The sequence below is a fragment of the Rousettus aegyptiacus genome, unplaced genomic scaffold, assembly GCF_014176215.1.
Source record: "Rousettus aegyptiacus isolate mRouAeg1 unplaced genomic scaffold, mRouAeg1.p scaffold_m13_p_10, whole genome shotgun sequence".
NCBI lineage: Eukaryota > Metazoa > Chordata > Mammalia > Chiroptera > Pteropodidae > Rousettus > Rousettus aegyptiacus.
The window spans coordinates 73,852,520-73,874,716 of NW_023416285.1; the positions used below are offsets into that span (position 1 = coordinate 73,852,520).

General features: G+C 45.5%; 1 pseudogene; it reads left to right on the forward strand.

Annotated features, from left to right (window-relative positions):
• The first annotated feature begins 14,332 nt into the window (after window positions 1-14,332).
• LOC118607758 lies at window positions 14,333-15,353 on the forward strand (annotated as a pseudogene).
• Window positions 15,354-22,197: the final 6,844 nt, after the last annotated feature.

Sequence of the window (22,197 nt, forward strand, 5' to 3'; positions counted from 1 at the left end):
CATATATATATATATATATATATATGAGAGAGAGAGAGAGAGAGAGAGAGAGAGAGAGAGAGAGAGCGAGCGCGAGAGAGAGTGCGAGCCTGGAGCCCTTGCACCAATGGCAACAAGTCTGTCCCCTTTAATAGTAACCGAAGTGGAGTCCCTAACCCACCTTGCAAGGCCCATGCTTCCTTAACAACTAGAGTTGATACCTAGAACAGTGGCACCAAGCAAGCTTGGTCTGTTCTATCAGGAACTAGAGTAGAGAGCATGGCCTGCACTACCAAGCTTTTTCATTATTTCATGGAATTAGAATGAAGACTTTGTCCCACAGCATCTAGCTTGTCTTGTGCTAACAAATCTTTAAGTGGAAGCCTTGGCCTACACTTTCAATCTTGTCCCCTTTGAACATGAAGTTGAGTAGAGGCCTAGACCCATAGGAACAAGCCTGTCTTTATGTCAGAGAATCTAGAATGGAGACTTTGGCTCAAGCCTGGCCTCTTCTAACAGGAACTAAATCACAGGCCCAAGCCCACAATCTCACGACTGTCTAATTATTTAATAGAAGTTAGATTAAAGATCTAGACCCAAAATGAGCCTGGAGTGTGTTAACAAAAACTAATGTGAAGGGGTTTGCCCACAGAACCAAGCTGTCATCTTTTAACTGGAAGAAGTCTGGAGGCCTGGGTTCATGGCTCAAACACCATCCTCACTTCAAAGGATGTAGAGTGAAGACCTATGCCCATGGCACCAAGCCAGTCTCATTCTAATATTAAGTGCAGTGGAGATCACGGCTCCAAGCTTGTCCCCTTTGAAAACTAGTAGACTGCAGATCTTAACCCATAGTACCAAGCCTGTCCCCTGGTAAAAGAAAGTAGAGTGGAGTCCTAAAACCTTGGCACTATGCCTGGATTTTCTATAAAGAACTGGACAGGTAACCTTAGCTTCCAGTACCAAGCCTTTGTCCAATTTCCAGGAAGCAGAGTGGCATCCTGGGCCAGTGGGATTTTGCCTGGCTAGTCCTGACTGAAACTGAAGTCTTGGCCCATAGGACCACATCTGTACACTTTAAAAAATTTTTAATTAGTTTCAAGTATACAGTACACTGATTAAATATCTATATAGTCAGTAAAATGATCCTCCCAATTGCTCCCCTACTCCCCTGACCCTCTACCAAACAATGTATTAATGCTAACTGCATTCCTTATGTCATGCTTCCCATTCCCGTAACCATCCATCAGCTATTAATTTGTACTTCTTTAATCCTTCACCCCATTCTCCCAGCCCCACAAACCCCTTTCCCTCTGTCCAATACCAAATTGTCCACTATATCTGTGAGTCTGTTTTAGATTCGTTTGTTCTTTTTATTCCTTAAATTCTGCATATAAGTGAAATCGTGTAGTGTTTATCTTTCTTTGTCTGACTTAAATACCTTCTAGGTTCATCACAGCAATATCTTTTTCCATTCTCTTCCTTTTCATATGTGGGGGTCTTGTTTTCTTATCCCTTTAGCCACTCGATACTTTGGTTTAAGCACTTAATTCTTTTCCCTTTAAGGTACTTATTGATAGGAATGTAGTTGTTATCATTCTTTATTCCTGTTTTTGATACATGTTTTTTCTTCTTAAAGAAGTCTGTCCAACATTTCCTGTAATTCTGGCTTGGTAGTGATAAATTCCTTTGGTTTATTTTTGTCTAGGAAGCTCTTTATCTGTTCTTCAACTCTGGATAAATTATTTTCGGTTGTATATCCTGGGTCTTCATTCTTTCAAATATTTTTTTGCCAAGCCCTTCTGCCCTGCATAGTCTCTCTTGAGAAATCAGCTGTTAGTCATATGAATATTCCCTTATATGTAGTTATTTGTTTTTCTTTTACTGCTTTAAATTTTTTTCCTTTGTATTTAAACTTTGGCATTTTAATTATGATGTATCTTGGTGTGGGCCTCTTTGGATCCGTGATTTTTGGAATCCTCTGAGCTCCTGGGGTTTTATGCCCATTTCTTTCACTAGGTTAAGGAAGTTTTTCATCATTATTTCTTCAAACAGCTGTCCAACATCTTGATTTTCTTCACTTATGCCAATCAGATGAATATTTGGAGCCTAAATAGTGTTCCATATACTCCTTAAACCATATTTATAGTCTTGGCCTCTTTTTTTCTTGCCATTCTGTTTGAGTGTCCTGATTCTTGTCCTCTAGATAGGGCATGTGATACTCTTCTTTGTTCACTTTGTTTATTCCTTTGTTTATTCCATTTAATATACTTCTCATCTCAGATAATGTGTTCTTCATTTCAGACTGGTTCTCTTTTATAATTTCCACTTCCATTTTTATGTTGTTTATCTCTTTGTTAGAGTTCTCTACATTTCCCAAAAGTTCATCGAGCATCTTTATAATCAGTGTTTTGAAGTCTGCATCTGTTAAATTACTTGACTCCATTATATTTGGATCTCTGTTCTGTTCTGTCATATGGTTTCTGCTCTTTGTCTTCTCATTTTGGTTGCCTTTCTGTGTCTGTTTCTACATACTAAGCAAAGCTCCTAAGTCTCCCAGTCTTAGTGTGGTTTTGTGAAGTAGGTGTCTAGTGGCACAGTACTGAGAAGGGTTCAGCGGCAGGTCAAATTTAGCCCAAGCCTCTATCCCTCCAGGGCCACCTGTCAAGATTTAGCAAGCGATCCACAGACGCTGTGCTTATAGTTGTCTCGAAAGGCCACACCAGAAACCAAGGCCATCTGCCTCCAGTGTGAGTCTAGGCACTGCTCAGCAAGGTGCATCTGACTTACTGAGCATATACCTGGATGTGGCTTGGGTGGGGCCCTGGTAGGGAGAGGCGGGGCTTTAGGGAATCCTTTGAAAAGAGCGACCTCTGTTATCTAGTGTGATGATGTCACAGCTATGGCGGTACAGTGTCTGCACACTGGGAGAGGGGAGGGCTCAACAGGGAACTATGGATACCACCAGCACTTTTGTAACATATGAGTCTCGCTTTGACCCTCTCTCTGACAATATCTCCCTGTAAATCTCTTGTGCCCCCTGCGAGCAGCCAAATTGGCAATGGTGCTCAGAGCAAGCAGGTCAGTCACTGTGAAAATCTGCTCACAGATGCGGCCCCTTTAAGAGGCTTCTGCTGCTGCTGCTGCGGCAGCCTCCATCTCACTCAGCCGCTCAGGACCAGGTCACCCTACATCCTCGCCCCATCCTATCTTTTGCCATTGCAGAATACTTTCTTGTATTTCTCCCTAGTTGTATGGCTGTTCATCTAGATCCCAGGTGATTTTTCTTTGCTGCTGCTCAGTTTCCATCACAACTTTGATTTGGTTGCCAGGGGGATTAACAGAGCCTCTATCATCTATGCCATTTTGAAGCACTCTTGTACACTTTTAAAAAGAGGTGAATTGGAGTCCTTAACCCACAGCAAAAGCCCTTTCCCCTGGTAATAGAAACTAGCATGGAGACCTAGACCCTGGCTCCAAGCTTGAACTTTTCTTTAAGGAACTTTAGAAGAGAGCTCAGCCCACAAAATCAGGCCTTTCCCCTTTTTCCAGGGACTAGAGTGGAGATCTTGGCCTTGAGATCTAGCCTGTCTTCTCCTAACTGAACCTTAAGTGGAGGACTTGGTAACTTTGAAAAAAAATAGGTAGAATTCCATGACCCAGGGACCAGGCCTGTGCCCTGATAAAAATAGCTGAAGTCAAAGCTTGAAAACATGACACCATGCCTGGTCCATTTTAAAGGTGAGGATCATGGATATGGAGAGGGGCTAAGAGTGCTGGTCAAATGGAGAAGGGAGGGTGGTAGAATTGGCAGCAAGGAAGTATGAAAACGCGGAGTAGGATGGGAATGGGCTGCCTGAGTGCCGAGGAAGTTTGAAGGGTCTTGGGAGTGGAAATGACATCTAATAGTAGAAGAAAAATGGAATGGCACATCTGGAAAAAGAGTGGGGCTGCTGTGTCATGGGAGACATTGTAGAGTAAAGGAGGAAGAGAGAGCTCTCTGCCTGGCACAAATCAATTTGCTGGGCAACAGCTGTGATTAATTGACAGCTATTCCTGCCTCCAAGGAGTATTGATTTGGAAATTCATCTGTGCCAATCACGTGGCCTAGAGAAGCTAAACGCCTGTCCAATCACCCCTTCACGCCAGGAGCTCTCCTCCAGGGTTTCCAAGTGCCCTGGGTTTGGCAGGGACCCATTTGCCAATGAGCCAAGCGAGGACAGAGAAAGAGACAGAGAAGAAGCTCTAGAGGGAGTGGGAGGCAGTAAAAAGTGGCTCGTATTCACTTCCGAATCAGTCAAGCGGCCTCAGGCAAGAGCATGAATATCATTGATCCGGGTGCTAGAGGCAGGTGTGAGAGTGGCAGCACTCATGACCTGTGGCCTGCAGACCTTTAGGGGTTTACACAGGTGTTGTTCTCCAGGTGGGGGCAGGGAAGTGACTCCAAGACCTCCTGATTCCAGGCCCTTTCTGGGCCTGGCACCCAGGATTTGGAAATAACAAGGCCAGCCTTTGTACTGGGTCTTCTCTGAGATGTGATTACTTCACCCTAACACCTTGCTGGTGGTTGGTTGGTGATAACAGCCTCTACCAGGTTTGTGAACTGCAGCCTCATTTCACTGTGAGTGTGCCATTTGTGTGTCTTGAACTGAAAATGGCAGGTCAGGACTGCCGTGTACCACAGGGTCTCTATCAATATCAGAACCATCCCAAAGCTGCCACCAGTGTATTGTACCACCTCCTCCCCAGCCTCAGCAAAGGGCTGACCAGAGAGAATGGCCATCTAATCTCCACAAGCCCCAGTGCTCCTGAAGACCCCAGGAGAACCATAGCTCAAGAAGCCTGCACTGTCCTGTGCCAGGGTTCAGCCATTAGCTGCTGGCCTGCTGGGAGGCCAGCCTCCACTGCCACACATTGACATCCTTGGCCTTTATAATCATGGTCACATCTGCATTCTATTGGCCCAAATGACACAAGCTGTCTCCATTGGGCTAGTGGCCAGTCTAGCCACCAGTGTTTAGGCTGGAGACGGGAGGTCACCAGAGAGCCTTGGGAATTTCGGAGCTGTGTTCTGCCTGAAATTCAGGTCTCTGCCACGAAGGAGCTACCACCAGTGTATCGCACTACCTCTTGCTGAACCTCAGCAAAGGGTGAACCAGAGGAACTAGCTGCCGACTCTCCACAGGCCCCAGTATCCTGGAGACATCAAAAGAACCAAGGTTCTGGGCACCTATACTGTCCTGTGCCAAAGTTCAGCCATTAGCTGCCGGCCTGCTGGGAGGCCAGTTTCCACTGCCACACATTGACCTCCTTGGCTTGTGTAAGTTGGTCACATCTGCATTCTATTTGCCAAGATGCCATAAGCTGTCCCCTTTGGGCCAATGGCTTGTCCAGCCACCGGTGTTTAATTCGTAGATGAGCAGTCATCAGACAGCCTTGGAAATTTTGGAGCTGCATTCTGCCTGGAATTCAGGCCTTTGCCATTGAAGAGCTCCTCAATTCAACCATTCATTTTGAGATAGGCCCTTTCAAGCAATTCCTTTCACCATCAAGGGAAGGGAACTCTGTCACACTGCAAGAAAAAGGGCCCTTATGATTTCTCTCCCATGGGGACTTGAAAAGGACAGTAAGACATTGATAAGAAAACAAACCAAACCAAATTCAGAGTCTCTGACCTGAGAGTGGTATGGATGAGAGACTAAGGGCAGTACAGGGAAAACAACATGTGTGTAAAGGAGCTCAGCATCTGGGGGAAAATGACACACCAGGCAGCGGGTGCCAAGCAGCCCATGCAGGTGACAGATGTTGGAGCAGAAGCAGCTCCCCTAACATATTGGTAAGGGTGTTAAGCCACGTAGCCCAATTAGGTTTCATTAAGTCTAAAAAACAGAGCGGGGCACATTTTAAGGCACCAAACCCTAGTCTGGCATTCTCCTGATGACAGATTTCTGGATATATTGGGATCTCATTTTCCATCCTGTCACAGGGCCACCTAGCAGAGACTATTGGAGTCACCTGAGTGCTGTTTGAAATGAAGTGGCAGTCCCGGTGCCTCAGTGTTTCCTGAGACTATGTCCATCAAGTTCCTCCCAAGTGTTGAAAATGAGAAGGACTTCAAAAGGATGTGCTTGATTCTTACTGAGAAGTCGGCTCCTCCAAATTCGGAAAAGGGGCAGGGTAATCAATTCTGGAACAGGGGAGTAAAAATACGGAATTGAAAAGATAGCTGGGATGCTGCTGACAGAAGGACACTCAGGACCCTTTCTCAGCATGTTGAGAAAGGTCAGCCTTGGAGAACAATGAACAACTTTGTTGAAAACAAAGGCTTCTTGGGAGCCACTTGCTCTGTTGGCTTCAGGCTAAAGAAGGTCTCCATGGGAACTGAGCAGATGCCAACTTTCTCATATTCCAGCCCTGTCAAGGTGATTCCCTCTGCCTGAAATTCTATGGGGATGGTTCCCAAGAAACAAGCTGGATTCCTTAAGGGATGGTACTAGATGTAAGGCCTTTTTAGAGGCAAAGGCTACTCAATGGATCATTGAGTCTATTCTTTTCAGACATCAAATATTAATGAGGGTGGGAGAGGAAAAAAGGTGCCAGGAAATCAATTGGTGGCTGCTGTGTGTGGCTAGGACCCTGGGCCCAGTGCTGAGTTCTCAGGAATTCACGCAGGAAATGCGAGTCACTGTGCACACCTTTTACAAGGTCACTAGAAAATCCATAGGTGAAGTAAAAAAGGAAGGGTGAAAGCCGAGGTAACCTTGGAGGTAATGAGAGGTTTCCTACTCAGTACCAAGGAAAATATCTGAGAGATGCCACAGCCAGCACCCTTCCCTGCCATCTGGGCACTGGACTGGGCTGTGGCCTCAGGAGGACTGGATATCCCTTGGTTCCCGATGGCAAGTGTGTTACCCACCACCTGAGGACAGAAGATTCTGTTCCAGTCCTGGATGCTGGCCTGAGCAGGCTGTGGGCAACTTGATGATTGTGGGGAGGCAGCACATGAAGCTCCATCTAATGAATCTGTGCTCGGGTGTGCAGGGTATTGGGAACTTATTGGGTGCTTTTCTTTTCTTACTCACACAAAATGGATGCACAATGCACCCACATCATTAAACAAATGTGAATTTCCTAGAACTTTCATAGAAATGTTCAGGCAGGAACACACACAAGGACACTCACATATTTCCACTACCTGGATATCACACAACCACATCTGGTTTTCACACACATTTAGACACAAACATACACACACACACACACACACACACACGAACACTGGAAAATCCCAGCCATAATCCTGGCTTGTCGTTTTTCTTTATTCTGTTCTCTTTTTTCTTCTTCAAGGTCTCTAGTGTTATAGACCATGAAGGCCATATATAGCATTTGGTTAGTCTGTGGCCCCATTTGCAGCTTTTGAAGCTTGTGTCCGATATCAGGGACTGACTGGCTAATAAAATGCTAGCCTAACTAAGCTAACCCTGCAGGAGAAGTGGAGTGTACATTAGTATACTTCTTAAAAGATTTTTCCAGCTGGCTAAAAAGCTGGCCAGGTTCACATATTTTTCTTGAGTAATGGTTCTAAGCTTCTCATAGTTCATGGCTTTTGTATTCCTTTTTTTTCCTTCTTTCTCTGCCTCCCACCCCCGTCATGAAGGTCTCCAGAAATTTGGTGCATCTAGCCATTTCCTCTTGGGTATTATAATTTCAATCAGGATCAGCTAACGGTACTACCTCTGTTCCAGGGGCATGGCCCTGGGGGTTCCTAGCAAAAGACCTCATCTACCTCCTTATAGGCCACTGTTAGAATGAGGTCCTTTTCAATAATTTTTACACTACGGAGCTGCAGATGAGCCCAACTGGACTCTGTAGACATTAGGGGACCTTAAGGGTGCCCTAATTTGGAGCCAAAAATTTGTACTTGACCGAGTCAAACCTAACAGGACATCCATTCACTCACTCATTCACTTACCAGGTTAAAACATTGCCTCCCTCCTTTTGGAAGGCTGTGACCTATGTCTTCTCTTGTTAGGAAGATCTTGATGTCATCTCCCCTTGGAAGACCCTAACCTATGTTTTCCCTCCCTGGGAAGACCCTGATGTCTTCCCCCGCTGGAAAGACCCCGACCTGTGTCTTTTAATGGAAGACTAAGAGGTGATCAAGTTCCTCTTTTGTCCGAAGTTGGGACTTGACTAAGGGGCTGAGCCCTGGGACTTTACCTTATCCTATTCCCATTCCTGGTGAGTTGATGCATTCTTCCTATGAGTCTTGTCAGAGACTCAGCCATCCTGGGAGTTGCAGGATGAGAACCCAGAATACCATTAGGTGGTGTGCCTCCTCATTTGTCTTAGAGGCCCTCCGCCCCGGCCTGGCCAAGCCACCAGTCCAGCGGCTTAAAGGGCCGGCATGGTTGAATCTCCCTGGGGTCTCCAGAAATGTTGCAGAAAAGTGGTGAAACAAGACCAGAAAAAAACCAAGTACCACTTGAAGAGTTGGAGAACTCAGGTTTATTATGCTGTCAGTCCCCAAGGAGCAAGCACTCTGAAGATCTGGGCCCTGAGCTCAGGGGTAAACTTACTTTATAGGGCTTAACAAGCAAAGACAATACATCTGTTATCTAGACAGAACAAGAACATGGGAGGGTGAGTCTTCAAATGATCTTGAGCTTACCCATCCTTTCGCCCTATGCTACAAGCATGTTTATAGATCACAATGTTAGCCATTTAAGTAGAAAATTCCTCTTCAATAACAAACTTGACCAGGCCCTGGAGAGCAGCCTTATTTCATGGCCAATGTGGCATTTATGTGTCCTGAACTGAAAATGCACTTCAGGACTGCCGTGTACAGCATGGGTCTCTATCAATACCAGAACCCTCCCAGAGCCGCCACCAGTGTATCGTACTAATTCCTGCCTAGCCTCTGGAAAGGGTGGACCAGAGGAACTGGCCATCCACTCTCCACAGGCCCAAATGCTCTTGGAGACCCCAGGAAAAACAAGGCTCAAGATGCCTGCACTATACTGTGCCAGGGATCACCCATTAGCTGCTGGCCTGCTGGGAGGCTAGCTTCCACTGTTACACATTGACCCCCTTGGACTCCATAAGCATAGTCACATCTGCATTCTATTTGCCCAGATGCCATAAGCCGTCCCCTTTGGGCCAGTGGCTGGTTCAGCTATAGGTGTTTGAGTCAGAGATGAGCAGTCGCCAGGCTACCCTGGGAATTTTGAAGCTAGGTTCCTCCTGGGATTCAGACCTCTGCCACTGAAGAGCTCCTCAACTCACTAATCTATTTTGAGACTGGCCCTTTCAATTTGCTTCCCCATCAAGGGAAGTAAACGCTGTCACACCATACGGTACAGGGCCCTTATGATTTCTCTCCAGTGTGGACTTAAAAAGGAGAGCAAAACACTGAGAAGCAAACAAACAAAATCCACTTCAGAGCATTAGGTATGAGACTGGGGTGGATCATAGACTAAGGGAATTATGGGGAGAAAACATGTGCATAAAGGGGTTCAGCATTTGGGGAAAAGTGACACAACAGGCAGCAGGTGCCAATCAGCCCATGCAGGTGATGGATGTTAAAGTAGAAGCCAACTCCCCTGACATGCTGGTGAGGGTTCTAAGTCCTGTAGCCTCACTAGGTTTTATTGAATTTGATGGACAGACTGCAGTAAGTTTTGAGGCACCAGACCCTAGACTGGCATTCTCCTGATGACAGATTTCTGGAGACACTAGAACATTGTTTGGATTATCTGGGATCATTTTCCGTCCTGTCACAGAACCACCTAGCAGAGACTATTGGAGTTACGTGAGTGCCGTTTGAAACGAAGTGGCAGTCTTGGTGTCTCAGCGTTTCCTGAGACCATGTCCATCAGGTTGCTCCTGTGTTTTGAAAATGAGAAGGACTCCAAAAGGATGCATTCGACTCTTCCTGAGAAGTCATCTCCTCGAGAGCTGGAATAGGGACAGCGTAATCCATTCTGGAATAAGAGAGCAAGAAATAGGGTAAAGAAAAGATGGCTGGGACACTGCTGACAGAGGGACACTTGGGACTCTTTCTCAGTATGATTAGAAAAGTTCAACTTTGGAGAATAATGAACAACTTTGTTGAGAATGAAGGATACTTGGGAGCCATTTGTTCTGTTGGCCTCGGGCTAAAGAAGGTCTCCAGGGGCCCCAAGCTGATGCCAACTTTCTCATATTCCAGTCGTGTTAAGGTCATTTCCCATGTCTGAAACCCTATGGGAATTGCTCCAGGTTCCTTAAGGAACTGTACAGGATGTGAGGCCTTCCCTGAGGCAAGCATTGCAAAATGGATCATTGAATCAATTCTTTTCAGACATCGAAGGAGAATGGGGGTGGGGAGAGGAGAAAGATGCGAGAATCAATGGGTGGCTACTATGTGTGTTACAGAACCTGGGCCCACTGCTGAGTTCTCTGGAATTCACACATGATATGGCTGGCTACTGGAAATGTGAGTCACTTCACACACCCTTTTACAAGGTCACTTGAAATTCCCTAGTTGAAGTAGAAAATGAAGAGTAAAGGCCCAGGTAAACTTGGAGCTAATGAAATGTTCCCTACTTACTACTGAAGAAAACATCTCAGAGACGCCACAGCAGGTCCCCTTCTCAGCCATCTGGGCACCAGACCGAGCTGTGGCCTCAGGAGGATTGGGCCTCCCTTAGTTCCCAATGGTGAGCATGTCAGCCACCACCTGAGAACAGGAGTTGCTGTTTCTGACCTGGATACTGGCCTGAGCAGGCTGTGGGCAACCCGATGGTTGTGGAGAGACAGCTCAGGAAGTTCAATCTAATGAATCTGTGCTTGGGTATGTGGGGGTTTGAGATCTTACTGGGTGCATTTCTTATCTTTACCTACACAAAGTGGATATACAATGAGCCCACATCATTAAACAAACATGAATTTCATAGAAGTCTCATAGAAATGTTCAGGTAGGTGCATACACAAGGGCACTCACATATTTCCATCTGCCTGGATATCACACAACCACATCTCTATCTCAAACATGTTTAGACACAAACACATCCACAAACAAAAACATACAGACACGCACACACACAGGGACACTGTAAATTCCCAGCCAGAAATTTATTTGTGCTCAGTTCTTTAGAGAGTGAGGGACATAGAACAGTTCCACCACACCCACAGCTGCCTGGGAAATTGAGGCAAGCTGTGGCTCTACCTCTTTGATAAAGACACATGAAGACCCCTGAAGTCAAGTAGGCCTTCCAGCTGGGCTCTTAAGGCCTCTAGAGGCCTTTCCTTTTGGTGCCCTTCAACTAGGCCTAGCTCAGTCTCATCCCTGTTACTTCCTGGCCTTCAGGAGGAAAGGGAATGTGCCTGGCAGCATGGCATGCACATGGGATGTGGGGAATTACCTTCTGAGGTGTTGGCCAGGCCTAAAAGATATGACCTAAACCTCTCTGCTCCTAAGACCCAGTCCCAGGCTGCCTCACCCTGGCTGGGCCATGGGCTTCACAGCAACCAGTGTCCTAGCAGCAGGGTGCTTGTTGGCATTCCAAAGCCCCAAAGTGGACAGATTGATTAGGATGAGGGTGCAGGAGGAGAGAATGGGCTTCCTGTGTTGGAATAGGTAGTTGAGGATCATGGGAGTGTAGATGGGGTAAGGAAAATGGTCAAAATGGTCAAATGGATGGTAGTAGAATTGGCAGCAAGGAAATTCAGAAACATGGAGTAGGAAGGGAATGTGATGCCTGGAGGCTGAAGAAGGCTGGTGAAGAGGAAATTTGGGGAATATCATTAAAAACTAATCTGCTTTCTGTTCTGCTTCTATAAATATGCTTGCTTTCTGCAAAAGTGCTTGCTGTATGCAAGAGCTCACTTGTACTCTGCTCAATCTGCAAATGTAACTGTTTATATTTTTGCTCCACAAATGTAACTCTTTGTACCCCTAGCAGCACTCACATCTTCTAGCACTTTGTACCCTGGCAACTCCCACTTCCTGTAACAATTTGTAACACATTGTGCCTGCTAGTAACCCATGACAACTCCCACCCTTCTGCCAGTCTTACTACTTGCAACCATAGCAACTCCCTCCACTTGTAAAGGTCTAAGTTTGAATCAGCCAATCAGCTTTTTTAAAACCTTGTATATAAGGAATGTTGCCACTGAGCATACTGCCCAGATCTTCAGAGAGCTAGCTCCTCGAGGACCATGTGTAATAAACCTGAGTTCTCCTCTTCTCCAAGTTACTGCTTGGTTTTAAGCTGGATCGGGTTTGGGATTTTTTTCACAACATTTTTGGAGGCCTCAGTGAGATTCCAACCACGCTGGCCCTTTGAACCGCCAGATCAGTGGCTCAACCAGACCGAGGCAGAGGGGTTCCATGATTGAGGAATGCGTTACCTGAATACTTCTGATTGTCTTGCCGATCAGTGCCCTGACTCCCTAGGATGAATGAGCTGCTAAACTGGACTCATAGGAGGGAAGAACCAATGAGGGAAGAAGCAGAAATGGCTGCAGGAGAAAGAGATGAAAGTGGGTAAAAGAGTAGGAGAGTAAGTGCACAAAGTAAGATCAAAAGAGTAAGCTAGCTGAATAAGGTATTGGGACAGCCACCATTCAGGTCCCCTCTGTCTGAAGGAAGAGGAACTGGATGCAGCTTCCTGGTCTTCAATAAGAAGACATTGGTCAGGGAACCTGTCATATGATTTCCAGGTTTATCAGGAGTCTCCAAAGGGGGGGTGCGACAGAGACCCAGGAGTCTCCCCAGCGGAGGAGGCATCAGGTTGAGGTAGGCACTCACTAGCCGAGGGTAAAACTTGTTGTTTGTACTGGTGGATAGGGGCAATGTTTTAACCAGATGTGTGGATGTGAAAGTGAATGAGTGGCTTGGTCGGTTTGATCGGTCAGGCACGAGTTTGTAGCTCCATGACTGGGCACCCTTAAGGTCCCCTAAAGGCCACGGAGTTCATGTGGGCTCATTCTGCGGGTCTGTGGTGAATGGCATATGGTCCAGAGTGGCATCGACTAGTGTCCGATCGCAAGTCATAAAGCTGAGTCTGCTATGGCTAAGCTCCCCATGAGGCGACATAGCCAGATGAGCATCTGAATGGTCTCCTCTTTAAAGGGGGCAACCACCCTTGTTTGTCTTTGTGTCACCATTGCAGGGTAGGAAGAGTTTGGTCAACACCAAGTAAAGGGGGAAATTCCATCTTCCTCCAGAGGGCAACCAACCGCTCTCCACAAGTTAAGGGGAAGCAGCTGCTTGCTCTCTAGTGCATATTGTTAAGGAATAGTGGGAGTTATGTAAAAGAGAGTGAATGCTGAATGACTGAGAAGTAGTCTTGCTACAAAGAGAAAGTTGAACCCCCAATCCATGGTTCCGTGGCAACCCTCATATGGCTTACGGTGGCTCCACTGGATCTCCTTGAGGAGTCAACTCCAGTGGTTAAGGTTGGGGGTTTATACCGACCCACCAATACCAAAGGCACCTGAAATTCCCATGAGTGGAGCAGTCAAAGATGGGCGAAGCGAGTGGTGTCTCCTCCAATTTCCCTGACCCTATTCCCTTTTCTGTCATGTGATGTGATTGTTGTCTGTTATGGGTGGCATGGGAGGTACCTCAGATCTATATGAAGGAATAAGGCATGTCAAAGAAGGTTTGAGTGACTAGAAAGGAAAGAGTTATTGGTAACAGAAGGTATAAGGTCTGGAGATGTATTTTGAAGGAAATTGAAGGAAAGGTGCTTGCCTTAGAGTTGGTTATTTCTGAATGAGTGAAAAGAGGCAAACTGAAGGGAAAAGTAGGAGAAGGTTTGTGTATGTGAAGAGAAATCCCAAGGGGAAATTAAACTGAAGGAATAAAGAAAGTGTAAAATCCTGAGAGGAAAGTGTGAAAGAAGGTTTTGAGAAGTGATCTTGAGGAGAAATTTTATGTAACTAAGTGAAACGAAGTTGGAAATGCAAATGTTGAAAGTAAGATAATGTAAAATTAGAACCGTGTTTAATGTTTCTGAGACTATTGGTCTGATACTAAAGTTATAAAGAGGTTTTCTGAGGAAAAAAACCCAAGAATTCTGTCAAAACAATTTAAGTGTTTTATGCTGTCTGGAACTTTAGAGAATATATAAACACTGATCTCTGCACCTAATTTTCAAAGGAAGCTCCCTGCAAATATGGAGGGAGGTACCACTAAACCAACTGTCTTAGATGGTATGTTGGAAAATTTTAATAAAAGTTTCTCAGAATTATGGGAGCAGGCTGAACCCAGAAAAGCTTTATACTTATTTGGGCCACATTTGAGGTAAGGTGGCCCTCAAAAGAGACCTTAGATCTTCCCACAGTAAGGGCAGTGACAGGGTAGTGACAGGGTAGTAACAAGGATACCTGGATATCCAGACCAGTGGCCGTACATAGACACATGGCTGCAGATCACTACTATGGTGCTCCCTTGGGTCTGGTTTAGTGCTAATAGGCAGGGACAGAATGAGGTACCTGTGGCCGAGCCAACTCAAGAAAAGAACAAGGGGATGCCAGCGATAATAATACACCAAGGGGACACCAAGGAAGAACCTATTTTCTTCCTACTACCGTACAGTTCAGCGGGTCTGTTAGTCCCTGCGCAAAACTACTTTACACATAGTCTTCAGACAGGCTTCTACCATCAGTGCCTGCACCACTCTCTACTACCTCTAAGGTTCAGGCCTGTGTCATGTCCTCTGCTGGGTTTAAGTTCAACTCCTCAGATTACTCCGCTTGGTATGTGGGGCCAATGTCTCATGAGGAGGTGCAAATCTGACTCCAAGGTCGACTCCATGGCATGTTCTTAGTCTTCGACTCCTCCACCTGTCCTGAGGACTATGTACTGTCCATGTCCAAGAATGTAAGAGTCTCCCACTACATTATCAACTCACATTCAAAACGCCATTTTAAGATCAGGGACCTAGAATTTGATTGCTTGCCAGCTCTGCTGGAGTCTTACAAAACTCACTGCCTAAACACCACCACTGTGATATCTAAACACATTAGAACATGTACGAACTCTCTATGACTTTCCTGGGATTGATGCCGAAGACCTGCCCTTTGAGAAGGGTGAGGTCCTGATAATAATAGAGAAGACTGACGATCAGTGGTAGAGTGCCTGGAACAAGAATGGCCGGGTTGGGATGATTCCTGTCCCCTTCATTAAAAAGCTATTTAAGACCCCCACTTCACTGCAACCAATGCGTCTTCTGCAAAGAAATCAGCCATTGAGAGAATGGGTGCTCCACTGTGGGAGAATGCCTGAAGGGCTAGAAAAGTTCAATCAAACTCATAAAGGAAAATACCAGCCTGAGCCAGCCATCCAAGAGCTTATTGGACAGGCCAAAGAACAGTCAGACTAGGGGCTACAGCTGGGTCTGGAAAAGACTCCCTAGAAATAGGGCTCCAAACAATACAAAGTGTTCAAAGAAATAAAGAGACTCTGAACCAGTACTCCAGCATTAAGAATACTGAACATGACACTTTAATCTTTTTTTTTTGGCGGGGGGTGGGGGGAGGTCCTCACACAAGCAGTTGGGCCATGGCAATGCCCAATTACATATTTGTCCAAACAGCTAGATCCGGAAGCTCTGGGATGGCCGCTGTGTCTCAAGGCCTTAGCTTTCACAGTAGTCCTGGTTGGGAAAGCGGACAAACTTGCGCTGGGACAATGCCAGAATGACTCATCATTGGGTGTTACATTATGAGGGTTTATAGGTCTGCCTCGAAACTGTAAGTAAATCAAACCCCACTACAGAAGGGCTTCCCAACCACAACTGTGAGGAGGTCATGGACAAAATTTACTCTAGCAGGCCAGATCAGACAGATGTTCCCTTTAAGAGCCAGAACTAGTATTGTCCACAGGCGGCTAAACAACGACTGCCACAATTGGAAGCTGGCTGGTCCACACATAGCCGAAGCCTGAAGAATTTCATCATGGGACACCTTATAATTGGACACTGGGGAGAGAAGGAAATTAGGGCAGAGGACCGTCAGTTATGCATTAATGTCACTGAAGGAGGTAAGACTACCTTAATTTTCTATAGCTACTATGAATGTCAGGGAACTCGGAAAGGAATCTGTACTCTAACCAGACTCATTATTTAGTATGCGACCCAGGAAGTAATCAACCTTATGTATGCTACAACCAGAATAACCCTTCCATTGAAATAGTTTACGAAATAATGGTAGCTCTGAGGGACTACAGGGGAGGATGGACAGATGGAACCATGTTGGCCCAGACTAGAATGAAAGAAGATACTAATAAGATAATCCTAAAGTTTGATGCTTGTGCAGCTATGAGTCAGGGCCAAAGGGAGGAAGGGAGATCCTGCAGATCTCTCAGCTGGGAAGAGAATTAAAGGACAGAAGAAAAGTATATATTCCCCCACAGTTCCTTATGTGGAGCAAGCTGTGCCTATTGGTCATGTGTTCTATGGGCTACTTAGGAGAAAGACACCACCAAGAAAGAGGTGTATTTCAGGAAAGTGGTAGCCTTATCAAGCTGCACCACACATATGTGCAATTCATTAGAGTTAATCGTAACCAACCCCTTTACCCCACTTGGAGTTCCGGAGAAGTATTAACACTTGGCATTGATGGAACAAGGCTAAACCTCAATATTCAAATCCATATTTGTATTAAAGTTCAAGGCCCATTCAGCCCAAATCTATCAGGTTCATAAGTCCTTCTACAAGCAAGTAACTAAACCCATACCCCCATCGCCGCAATCAATCAAAAACTCATTTCTTAGAATGGCTGAAGAAATAGCTCATTCCTTGAATGTCACTTCCTGCATTATATGTGGGTAACTCTAGTGAAAGATAGATGGCCATGGGAAGCTACTGAATTGGTTCCCAACCAGGCAATGCCAGATATAATGGCCCCACATACCTCAAACAATGGTCAATGGATTTTAGACCATAATATTATTGGACAATACTGCCTGGCCAGAGATGGAGGAAATCTCAAACACTCAGTTTCTCAGGTCAATGATATTACAATGCCACCTTCAGACAAAGCATGTGGCTGAGAAACAGAAAAGAGAGAAATTCATTGGCCAGATTCCCAGGGCTAACTAAAACCTGGCATAGCTCAGGCAGGGCCTGAGACTGAAAAGCCCCACATGGGCTTTACTGGATTTATAGAAGTATGGCCTATATCCACCTCCCCACGAACTTGGAAAAAAGTTGTGTAATTGGCATGATAAAACTATCCTTTTTCCTCTGAAAACAGAGGAAAAGCTTGCTCATCTGGTCCCCAAATCTCTGCCATAGGTAAAGAGAGAATTCCAAATAAGGGACTGGGAGGATGATGAGTGGCCCCCAGAATGAATAATCCAATAATATGGGCCTGCCCCTTTGACAAAAGATGAATATTGGGGATATCGTACCCCTTTTACATGTTAAACTGAATTATCTGACTACAGGCAGTTTTAGAAATCATTACTAACAAGATTGGAAGAGCCCTATCTCTCCTTGCACATCAATGGACTCATGTAAGAAATGCCATCTTCCAGAACAGATTGACACTAGATTATCTTTAGCAGCAGAAGGAGGCATGTGTAGAAAATTCAATCTCACCAACTATTGTATGCAAATAAATGACTAGGCCCAGGTAGTTGAGGACCTTGTTCAACGAATGACTAAACTAGCACATGTGCCCATACAAGTATGGCACAGATAGGACCCCGATAACTACTTTGAAGGTTAGTTCTCTACTTTTGGAGATGAAGAAAAAATATATTTTACAGAGCTGCACTGGATGTGGCAGTATTTACCACTTACTGGATGCAACAGGTGGCATCTGAACAGGGAGCTAGATACAGGAAACATGTAAAAAAAAAAAAGAGGTAAGGTGAAACAACTCCCTCAGGAAAAAATAAAAACACAAAGGAGAAGGAGGGAGAAAATATGGATTACAGGCTGAATTTGAGAAAACATGCATGCTAAATAAATTTAAGGAATAGGGTGTCATCATCAGGAGTAAAATGTAAGACAGTGAGGGCCAAAGAGAGGATCCTTTATGTACAAACGTTTCAGGCCATAGAAGAAAGAAAAACTGCAGAAAAGACCTTTATGTAATAGAATTCTCAGTCTCTAGTCCAGGGAAATCAAGAAGGAAATCAAATAGGTGATGCCCTAAAAAGCATATAAACAGGCACCAAGAAAGGGGAATGAAGAGGAAATTTAAGGAATTTCATTAAAAACTAATCAGCATTCTGTTCTGCTTCTGTACATATGCTTATTTCTGTCAAAGTGCTTACTGCGTGCAAGAGCTCACTTGCAATTTGCTGGATCTGCAAATGTAACTGTTCCTTTGCTCTAGGAATGTAACTGTTTCTGTCCCTAGCAGGACCCACCTCTTGTAGCACTTTGTACCCTGGAAGCTCTCACCACCTGTAACAATTTGTAACATCTTGTACCAGCCAGTAACCCATGACAACTTCCACCCTTCAGCCAATGTTACTACTTGAAACCATAGCAACTACCTCCCTTTGTAATGGTCTAAGTTCCAATGAAGCAATAAACTTGTGTAAAGAACCTGTATATAAGAAATACTGCCACTGAGCACACTGCCCAGATCTTCCAAAGGCTAGCTCTTCTGAGACAGTGAGTAATAAACCTAAGTTCTCCTTCACTCTGAGATACTGCTTGATTTTTCACTGTACTGGGTTTGGGATTTTTCCACAACACTGGCAGCAGACTTGGAAGCTGAGATTAGAAATAAAATGGAGTGAGGCATTGAAAAAGAGTGGGACTGCTGTGTCATGGGAAGGTACAGCAGAGGAAAGAAGGAGAGGGCCCTAGGCCTGACCCTAATCAATTTGATGGACCACAACTGTGATTAATTGACAGCTAGTCCTGCCTCCAAGTTGCCCCCAATGATTGGGCAACACCTCTGCCAATCATGGTGCCCATAGAAGCTGAACCCCTACCCAGTAGCCCCTTCCCACGAAGAGCTCCCCTCTGGGATTTCCTAGTGCTCTAGGCCTGGCAGTGACTAGTTTACAGAAGAGTCTAGGGAGGACAGTGCCAGACTCAGTGAAGAAGCTCCAGAAGGGAGCAGGATGCTGAAAAAATGTGGCTCATATTCACTTACAAATAGGTCAAGAAGCCTAGGGCAAGATCATGAATATCAGTGACACTGAGGCTCAGGGTAGGAGTGAGACTGGAAGCACCCTTGCCTGTTGCCCTGCAACCTATAGGGGTTTATGCTGGTGCTATTTCCCAGGGTGGGAGCAAGAGGGTGACTCCAAGACGACCCAATTCCTGGTCATTTCTAGGCCTGGTGCCCATGACATTTGAAATAACAAGGCCAACTCTAGTCCTGGGCCTTCTATGAGACTTGGTTACTTCATACCTGCCGCCTTACTTGTGGGTAGCTGAAGATAACAGCCTTGCGTGGGCCATAGCAGCAACTTCATTTCACTGCCAGTGTGTCCTTTGTGCATCCTGAACTGAAAATGGCATGTCAGGACTGCCGCGTACAGCAGGGTCTCTATCAATAGAAGAACCCTCCTGGAGTGCCGCTAGTGTATTGCACCAGCTCCTACCAAGCCTCAGAAAGGGGTAGACCTGAAAAACTAGCTGTCTCTCTCCACAGGCTGCAGTGCTCATTGGCACACCAGGAGAACCAAGGCTCAAGACTCCTGCAGTGTCCTATGTCAAGGTTCAGACATTAGCTGGCATCCAGCTGGGAAGCCAGGATCCACTGCCACACAATGACCTCCTTGGCCTGCATAAGCATGGTTGCATCTGCATTCTATTTGCCCACATGCCATAAGCTATCCAATTTGGGCCACTGGCTTGTCCAGCCACCAGTGTTTATTCCAAAGACCAGCCATTGCTAGATAGCCCTGAAAGTATCGGATCTAAGATCCAGCTGGAATTCAGGCTTCTGCCACTGAAGAACTCCTAAACACACCAATTCAATTTGAGAATAGTCCTTTCAAGCTATTGCTGTCCTCATCATGGGAAGGAAACTCTGTCAGACTGCAAAAGACAGGGCCTTATGATTTATCTTCAGAGTGGTCTTGAAAAGGAGAGCAAGACACTGACAAGCAAGCAAACCAATGTCAATTTATAGCATCAGACCTGAGACCTGTATGGATGAGAGAATAAGGGCAGTAAAGTGAGAACGACCTGTGTGTAAAGGGGCTCAGCATTTGGGAGAAAGTGACACACCAGGCAGCGGATACCTAGCAGCCGAAGACGGTGATGGATGTCGAGTACAAGCAGCTTCCTTAATATATTGGTAAGGGTCTTAAGCCACGTAGCTGTGCTAGGTGTCATTGAGTCCAATGAACAGACCGTGGCAGGGTTTGAGGTGCCAATCCTTAGTCTGGAATTCTCCAGACAACAGTTTTCTGGACAGAATGGGACGTTCTTTGGATTAGCTGAGATCATTTTTCATCCTGTCACAGAGTGCCCTAGTCAAGACAATTGGAAACACTTGAGTACCATTTGAAACAGAGTGGAAGTCCTGGTGCCTCAGTGTTGCCTGAGACCATGTCCATCCCGATCCTTTAGAGATTTGAAAATAAGAACTCCAAAAAGATGTGTATGACTCTTCCAGAGAAGACAGCTCCTCCAGAGCCAAAAAAAAAGGGGAAGGGTAATCCATTCTGAAACAGGGGAGTGAGAAACAGAGAAAAGAAAAGATGGCTGGGACACTGCTCTCAAATGGACACACAGGACACTTTCTCAATATGTTTAGAAAAGTTCGGCCTTGGAGAACAAAGAACAACTTTGTGGAGAACAAAGGGTACTTGGGAGCCATTTGTTCTGTTGGCCTCAGGCTTAAGCTGGTCTCCGGGGGACCCAGGCGAAGGCCAACTTTCTCATATTCCAGCCCTGTCGAGGTCATTCCTTCTGTCTGAAACTCTATGGGAATTCCTCCCCAGAAACAGTCTGAATTCCTTAAGAGATGGTACAGGATGTAAAGCCTTCCTTGTGGCAAAGACTGCACAATAGATCATTGAGTTAATTGATTTCATTTATCAAATGAAAATGGGGGTGGAGGAGGCATAAAAGTACCAGGGAATCAATGGATGTCTGCTATGTGTGGCAAAGACCCTTGGCCCACTGATGAGTTCTCTGAAATTCACACATGATATGGCCAGTCAGTGGAAATTGGGTCACTTCGCACATCCTTTTCCAAGGACAATAGAAATTCCATATGTGAAATAAACAAGGAAGGGTGAAGCCTGAGATAACCTTGGAGCTAAGTAAATGTTCTGTACTCAGTACTGAGGATGACATCTGAGAGGTGCCATAGCAAATACCCTCCTCAGTTATCTGGGCCCTGGACCAAGCTATAGCCTGAGAAGGACTGGGCATCCCTTGGTTCCCGATGGTGAGCATGTCAGCCACCACCTGAGCATAGGAGATTCTGGTCCTGATCTGGATGCTGGCCTGAGCAGGCTGCGGGCACCCCGATAGTTGTGTGGATACAGCCCATAAAGCTCCATGTGATGAATCTAGGCTCGGGTGTTTTGAGGGTTGGGATCTTATCAGGTGCATTTCTTATCTTGGCTCACACAAAGTGAATGCACCATGTGCCACAATATTAAACAAACATGAATTTCGTAGAACTCTCATAGAAATGCTCAAGCAGGCACACACACAAGGGCACTCACATATTTCCACCTGCATGGATATCACCCACCACATCTCACACACAAATGGACACAAACAAACACATCCAGACATGGACACGCACACACACACACACACACACACACACACACACACACAGAGGCAGAAACAGAGGCCCAGCCTCTCTAACCTTGGAATTATTCATGTGACTGTATCCAAGGGATAAAGCCAAGGCTCTCCTCACTGTCCCAGCCAGCTTCCGGTTCGGTTTACCTGATCTATCTCTCTTACTCTCTAAAATACTGAGCTCAAATAGGTTTCTGGCTGTGAGTTCACAGTGTTCCTATTTCTGTGTGTGTGTGTGTGTGTGTGTGTGTGTGTGTGTGTGTCTGTCTAATTGTGTGTGAGATAGAGATGTGGTTTTGTTATATTTAGGCTTGTGGAAGTATGTGAGTGGCCTCATGTGGTGCCTGTGTGAACATTTCTATGAGACTTCTATGAAATTCATGTTTTTTTAATGTCATGGGTGCATCTGCATCCACTTTTTGCAAGTAAAATAAAGAAATGCACCAGGTAAGATCCCAATGCCCCACACAACCAAGCACAG